General features: G+C 52.3%; 1 long non-coding RNA gene across 1 annotated transcript; it reads left to right on the top strand.

Moving 5' to 3' along the window:
* Positions 1-96: 96 nt before the first annotated feature.
* On the top strand, positions 97-6,703 carry LOC122548322. Its single transcript, XR_006311210.1, has 3 exons — positions 97-280; positions 5,113-5,150; positions 6,326-6,703. It is a non-coding gene; the product is annotated as an uncharacterized LOC122548322 (long non-coding RNA).
* The last annotated feature ends 999 nt before the right edge of the window (positions 6,704-7,702 follow it).

Here is a 7,702-nt window from a genome sequence, read left to right as displayed (position 1 = left end):
TCTCTCCCTCTCTCTCTCCCCCACCCTCTCTCTCTCTCTCTCTCTCTCTCTCTCTCTGTCTCACTCTGTCTGTCTCTCTCTCTCTCTCTCTCCGCCCCCACCCCCCTGTGTTTGTTTTCCTCAGCACGACGGGGATGTGTGGCCAATGAACCCTTCCAGCTCACGGACCTCGCGGTCACCTCCAGACTCCAGGTTTAATAACGTCTCCCTGATCCCTCTGCGAGGCAATGCCAGTGAAATGAGGAACAGTGTGGCTGCCTTTACTGCTGACCCTCTCTCAGTGAGTGCTCGTCAAACACGTGTCCATCACTAGCACGTTACCCTGTACACCCAGGCAGGGGTGGGAGCAGGGGGCTGGGTGGGGGGGCGGTTACTGAGGGGGTTGGTGAGGGCACAGGTGATAGGACTGAGCTGTGATGCCTCCGACCCTGGTTCCACACGTTAGCTTTGTTGGACTGGACATTGTGTCAGTCATTCCTGCCCCGCTCACTGTGTTGGAACTGACCGAGGGGCAGCGTGAAGTGAAGATCTCCCTCCACTATCTTGAGGATGAGTGGTCAAACTCAGGATCCCTCCAGGGGGGACTTTAAAGGTCATCCCAGCCAGTTGGCATCCGCTGAAGGCACTGGGCAGATGTGGTTGGCATAGAACGGGCAGCTCATGTACACAGGTCCCAGACACCTTCAATTCTCGTTTACCCCAAACTTCCCATCCCTCATCCAACACCCAGCTGGGGGCAATCTCACTGAAACAGGAGAAACCCTCGAGCAAAACCTCATGTCTCACTCTCGTCAGGATCAACACAAGAATGCCACGTCTCAAACCGTCACCAGCATCTCCATCTCAAAGGGGAAGGGTGCTGATTGGTTGACAACTCAACTCTGATTGGCCGGGCTGAGAAAACAATGGGTAGCAATAGGCGCTCCAAGGTCCTTCAAGAAAAAGATGAGAGGCATGAGCTGATTCCTTTTGTTTTCAGAGGATGGATCCTTGCGTCTGATATGAAGCAATGCTCACAGAGGGAGGTGTTTTGACACTGGTTGCCGTAATCCTGAAGTGGGGCTCTGAACTCTGTTGGGTGGTGGTATCTGATGGAGCTCTGAAGGAAAACAGGTGCCCTCCCAGCAGAACAGTATCCCGCTCCCTGAGTCTCTCAGTACCAGCTCCCTGCTCTCTCACTGAGGAATGGCCATCATTTTCAAGCCTTGAGATAGGGTCATAGTGGGAATAGGTTTGAGGAGGACTGTTTCAGACTGAGTTGGGAGGTCATGTTGCAACTGTACATTGAAGAAGGCGTGTAGTATGCTTTCCTTTATTGGTCAGAGTATTGAGTACAGGAGTTGGGAGGTCATGTTGCGGCTGTACAGGACATTGGTCAGGCCACTGTTGGAATATAGCGTGCAGTTCTGGTCTCCTTCCTATCGGAAAGATGTTGTGAAACTTGAAAGGGTTCAGAAAAGATTTACAAGGATGTTGCCAGGGTTGGAGGATCTGAGCTACAGGGAGAGGCTGAACAGGCTGGGACTGTTTTCCCTGGAGCGTCGGAGGCTGAGGGGTGACCTTATAGAGGTTTATAAAATCATGAGGGGCATGGATAGGATAAATAGACAAGGTCTTTTCCCTGGGGTGGGGGAGACCGGAACTAGAGGGCATAGGTTTAGGGCGAGAGGGGAAAGACATAAGAGAGACCTAAGGGGCAACTTTTTCACACAGAGGGTGGTACGTGTATGGAATGAGCTGCCAGAGGATGTGGTGGAGGCTGGTACAATTGCAACATTTAAGAGGCATTTGGTTGGGTATATGAATAGGAAGGGTTTGGAGGGATATGGGCCGGGTGCTGGCAGGTGGGACTAGATTGGGTTGGGATATCTGGTCGGCATGAACAGGTTGGACTGAAGGGTCTGTTTCTGTAATGTACGTCTCTGTGACTCTATGACTCTAATTGATGGAGTTTAGAAGGTCGAGGGGAAATCTCATGGAAACTTCCAGAACACTGAGAGGCCTGGATAGAGAGGATGTGGAGAAGATGTTTCCACCAGGAGGAGAGGTTAGGACCCGAGGGCCCAGCCTCAGGGTGAAGGGGCGACCCTTTAGAACTGAGATGAGGAGGGGTTTCTTCAGCAATAGAGTGCTGTGGAGGTCATCACTGAGTGTATTTGAGACAGAGATAGTTAGGTTCCTAATTACTAAGGGGGTCAAGGGTTACAGGGAGAAGGTGGGAGAATGGGATTAAGAAACCTTTCAGCCATGATTGAGTCTGCTCTGCCATTCAATGGGCTGAATGGCCTAATTTTGCTCCAATATCTTGAGATCTATTGTGACCTCTCTTCCTCCTCTAATACACTTTTGAAAACCTGCCTCAGTGTGGTGCATCCGGGGAGCAGGAGATGAAGGGCTTATGCCTGAAACGTCGATTCTCCTGCTCCTCGGACGTTGCCTGACCTGCTGTGCTTTTCCAGCACCACACTCTGGACTCTGATCTCCAGCACCTGCAGTCCTCACTTCCTCCTTCTTGGTAAAGCGGTCAGTCACCTGTGTAAATAACCCCTCTGTTAGTAATTATGTTTTGATAATTGTTCACGTCAAGTACCTGGGAATGTCTTTCACAACTAAAGGTGCTACATGAATGCAGATGTTGCATGTATAGCAAGTAGTGGTCTGTACATATCCTGTACATTTACCAAAGGAATTTCTAATTTTGGAACAAAGTTGGTGATGTGAATCAGTTGGCCAAACGTGCGATGGGGTCTGAGATGAAGGCAGTAAGATGGGTCCCGCACTGTTTAGCTCAACAGGTGAAGCCTGTTAAAGATTAATGACTGAGCTGTAACAGTGCTGATTCATCAGACAGTAATACAGTACAGACGAAACCCTTCAGCCCATTGAGTCTGTATTGTCAAACTGTAGTAGTGTCCTGCATTCATTCCACTTTCACACACTTGGCCCATAGCCTTGAATTTATGACACTTCAGATACCCACCCATTGCTGATTGAAGTGGGGAAGTGATGTTTGTGATTGCTGTATGACTTCACAGTGTCCCTGATCATCTCCCATTGGTGTACGGGGCGGCATGGTGGCTCAGTGGTTAGCGCTGCTGCTTCATAGCGTCAGGGACCCAGGTTCGATTCCAGCCTCGGGCAACTGTTGGTGTGGAGTTTACACAATCTGCGTGGGTTTCCTCCGGGTGCTCCAGCCTAAAGATGTGCAGGTTAACTGTATTGGTCATGGGAATGCAAGGTTACAGAGATAGGCTGAGGGGATAGGATGCTCTTCAGAGGGCTGAATGGCCTGCTTCCACACTATGATATAGTTCTTAGGGATCAATGGATATGGGGAGAAACCAGGAGCAGGGGATTGAGTTGGATGGCCCACCATCATCATATTGAATGGTGAAGCAGCCTTGATGGGCCGAATAGTCTTTAGGGCGGCACGGTGGCTCAGTGGTTAGCACTGCTGCCTCACAGCACCAGAGACCTGGGTTCAATTGCCACCTCAGGCGACTGTCTGTGTGGAGTTTGCACATTCTCCCCGTGTCTGTGTGGGTTTCCTCCGGGTGCTCCGGTTTCCTCCCACTGTCCAAAGATGTGCTGGTTAGGGTGAATTGGCCATGCTAAACTGCCCATAGTGTTAGGTGCATTAGTCAGAGGGAACTGGGTTACTCTTCAGAGGGTCGGTGTGGACTGGTTGGGCCGAAGGGCCTGGTTCCACACTGTAGGGAATCTAATCTAATCTAATTCACTAATGTGTCACTAATGAGCTCCCGTGTCAACAGTCACTGGCACCTCCTGTGGGTTTTTTGGGTTATTTGTCCATGTGGGTGTTGCTGGTAAATCCAGCATGTGTTTTCCATCCCTAATTGCCCCAGGGTGGCTCTCTCAGCTATCTCTGAGATCAGTAAGAGATTAATCTGAGACTGGAGTCACGTGTAGGCTGGACCAGGAAAAGGTGGCAGATTTCCTTCTGCGGTCCACAGGGTGCTAGGGCTGGGGTAGCAGACAGAACGGAAGCTTTTGATTAGCCATGATCGTATTGAATGGCAGGGCAGGCTCGATGGGCTGAATGGCCTCCTCCTGTTCCTGTGTTAGCGTGCTGGGTGGGCTTTTGCACCAGTTGTCAATGGCAACCATTCGACTGGCTTTTAATTCCAGATTTTTATTGAATTTGCATTTCACTCAGCCACAATGGGGTTCGAAACCACCCCCTCCCAGACAGAATTGACCTGGGGCCCTGGATCTCTCACCCAAACATCCGAACTACATCATAGAATCCCCACAGTGTGGAAACAGGCCCTTCAGCCCAACAAGTCCACACTGGCCCTCTGAAGAGTAACCCACCCAGACTTGTTCCCCTACTGCCCTGCATTTACCCCTGAATAATGCATCTACCGTACACATCCCAGGACACTACGGGCAATTTAGCATGGCCAATTCACCTGACCTGCACATCTTTGGACTGCGGGAGGAAACCGGGGCACCTGGAGGAAACCCACGCAGACAGTCACCCGAGGCTGGTGTCGAACCCTGGTCCCTGGCGCTGTGAGGCAGCAGTGCTAACCACCGAGCCACCATGCCGCCCAGATTATTGAGTGGGCTTTTGCTTTTTAATCATGTGATATGGGTGTTGCTGACTGGGCCTAGTATTTATCACCCATCCCTAGTTGCCCCCTTGAGAAGGTGGGGGTGAGCTGCCTTCTTGAACCGCTGCAGTCCATGTGCTGTGGGTAGACCCACAATGCCCTTAGGGAGGGGATTCCAGGATTGTGACCCAGTGACAGTGAAGGAACGGTGATATATTTCCAAGTCAGGATGGTGAGTGGGGAATGGCTGGGAGGGGAACTTGCAGGGGGTGGTGCCCCCCAGCCTCTCCTACCCCCCTCCTCTCCTACCCCCCTCCTCTCCCCTGGGGCAGTGGAGTGTCTGCTCGGGTTGGAGGGGGGGGTGGGTGAGTGGGGGCCTGAGAGGCTGGTGTTTGTTTTGCCTATTCCTTGTCGAAGGTTATTGCAGAGGAGGGCAGTGACTCTACAACATGTTGCGTTAGTGAAGACAGCAGCAAGTGAGGCAATAAATCTTCACTCGTGATTTTGTGTCTAATTCTAATTTGCTGTTTTCTAGATCTTTAAGCAGCAGTGAAAGCCTGGACTCCAGTCAAGGTGAGGACAAAAAGTGGGACATGTACTACCCTAACCCTGACCCAGACTGACCTGGATCCCTGACCCCTAACCCCCACAGGTGCCTTAAACTGTGTGCCCACGACACCTGATCCATGTCCAGGTTACTGACCCCAAGTTTGGCTCAGACAGAATCATAGAATATTTACTGTGTGGAAGCAGACTACTCGGCCCATCGAGTCCACACTGACCCTCCGAAGGGCAACCAACCCAGACCCAGCCCCCCCTTACTCTATCCCTGTAACCCTGAATTCCCCATGGCTAACCCACCCTAACCTACACATCCCTGGGCACTATAGGACAATTCCCCATGGCAAACCCACCCTAACCTATACATCCCTGGACAATATAGACAATTTAGCATGGCCAATCCACCCTAACCTGCACATCCCTGGACACTATGGGACAATTTCCCATGGCCAACCCACCCGAACCTACACATCCTTGGGCACTATGGGACAACTTAGTATGTCCAATCCACCCTAACCTACACATCCGAGGACACTATGGAACAATTTAGCATGGCCAATCCACCCTAACCTGCACATCCCTGGGCACTATGGGACAATTTCCCATGGCCAATCCACCCTAACCTAGACATCCCTGGGCACTATGGGACAATTTCCTATAGCCAATCCACCCTAGCCACACATCCCTGGACACTAGGGGACAATTTCCCATGGCCAATCCACCCTAACCTACACATCCCTGGACACTATGGGACAATTTCCCACAGCCAATCCACCCTAACCTACACATCCCTGGATACTATGGAACAATTCAGCATGGCCAACCCACCCTAACCTACACATCCCTGGACACTATGGGACAATTTAGCGCAGCCAGTCCACCCTAACCTACACATCCCTGGGCACTATTGGACAATTTAGCGCAGCCAGTCCACCCTAACCTACACATCCCTGGACACTAGGGGACAATTTCCCACAGCCAATCCACCCTAACCTGCACATCCCTGGACAATATGGGACAATTTCCCACGGCCAATCCACCCTAACCTACACAAGTTCAGACTGTGGGAGGAAACCGGAGCACCCGGAGGAAACCCACACAGACATGAGTGTTCCACCTGGGGTCGGGCGCGTCACATCGAGAACTGTGGCCCGTATCCTAACTCAGCCGCTGTCTTTCTCTGACAGGAAGCTCAGGAGCTGGAAGCTACAGAGCAGAGAAACCGATAGGAGGGTGTGTTCAGCCGAGGGAGGAGGGAGGGAGGTGGAGGAGAAGGGGCAGGAGCGGCCCCTTCCACTGAGCGTCACTCCTCGTAGATCCTGTCGAGCTGAAGAACTGACACTAGCAATCCACCTGAGCCAGTCGTCGGTGTGGGAGCGGAGGATCGTGCCGGGGATCACCTGCTGATTTAAAGACTTTTAATGCATCGGTGTAAAACTGTTGTAGCATAGAGAATGTCCACTGAAAGCTTGTACATATTTTACAACCTGTACCCCCTTTCCCAAGCCCCTCCACCAGCTGAGAAAATGTTTATTTAATTTAACCCTGATTTCCTCATCTTCCAATCTGCCTCCGGTGTCTAGTCTGTACCACACTCGGACAAATGTGAGTAGATGCTGCAGAGAGAGGGTGAGGGGTGAGAGATAAAAGTGGATCAGATCTTTCTCCTGATTCTGCTGTCCTGTGGAAGTTTAATGAGGGGTGGGGAGGGAGCTGCATTGGCCACTGATAATGTCAAATGGGCCCAGCCTACTCCTGTTTGATCATAGAATCCCCACAGTGTGGAAACAGGCCCTTCGGCCCAACAGGTCCACACTGACCCTCCCAAGAGTAACCCTCCCAATCCCAGAAGCCCTGCATTTCCCGTGGCTAATCCACCTAGCCCACGTGCAACTTTAATGTGGCCAATCCACCTAACCTGCACGTCTTTGGACTGTGAGAGGAAACCGGAGCACCCGGAGGAAACCCACGCAGACACGGGGAGAATGTGCAAACTCCACACAGAGAGTCGCCCGAGGCTGGAATCGAACCCTGGTCCCTGGTGCTGTGAGGCAGCAGTGCTAACCACTGTGCCACCGTGCTGCCCTGATAACACTGTCACCCTGGCTGGGAGGTGGGAGGGTGAGCCGTGAGAGTGGGTGGGGCTGGGGTGGTAGTGCTGGAAGGGTTGGTGGTGGGGGAAGGTGGCACAGAAGATTTGGGGAGTGGGTAGCAAATGGAATCAGCACGTTCTCCCAGCAGCAGATGGCTGTGTGGTACAGTTACACCACAGAGTACCGCGGGGCTGGAGCAGGCAGAATACAGCCTGATCGCTGTGAGCGACCAGTCACTTGTGGTGTACCACAGGGATCGGTGCTGGGATCACCATCGGGTACAAGCGCGAGGGAAGACGTGGCACAATCACAGTGAACATCCCAATGGTGACAACTAACTGGGCAGCAGGTGAGGGTGACAGACCCGGGAGGGCAGGAGGTGAGGGGTAAAGACCCGTGGGGAAGGGGGACAGACCCAGAGAGGGAGTGAGGTGGGAGACCCGTGAGGAGGGGGCAGGGGGTGAGGGTACA

The sequence above is a fragment of the Chiloscyllium plagiosum genome, unplaced genomic scaffold (genome assembly GCF_004010195.1).
Source record: "Chiloscyllium plagiosum isolate BGI_BamShark_2017 unplaced genomic scaffold, ASM401019v2 scaf_57, whole genome shotgun sequence".
In the NCBI taxonomy this organism is placed as follows: Eukaryota; Metazoa; Chordata; class Chondrichthyes; order Orectolobiformes; family Hemiscylliidae; genus Chiloscyllium; species Chiloscyllium plagiosum.
The sequence above is the reverse complement of the archived record's forward strand: the minus strand, read 5'-3'. Positions and strand labels throughout refer to the sequence as shown.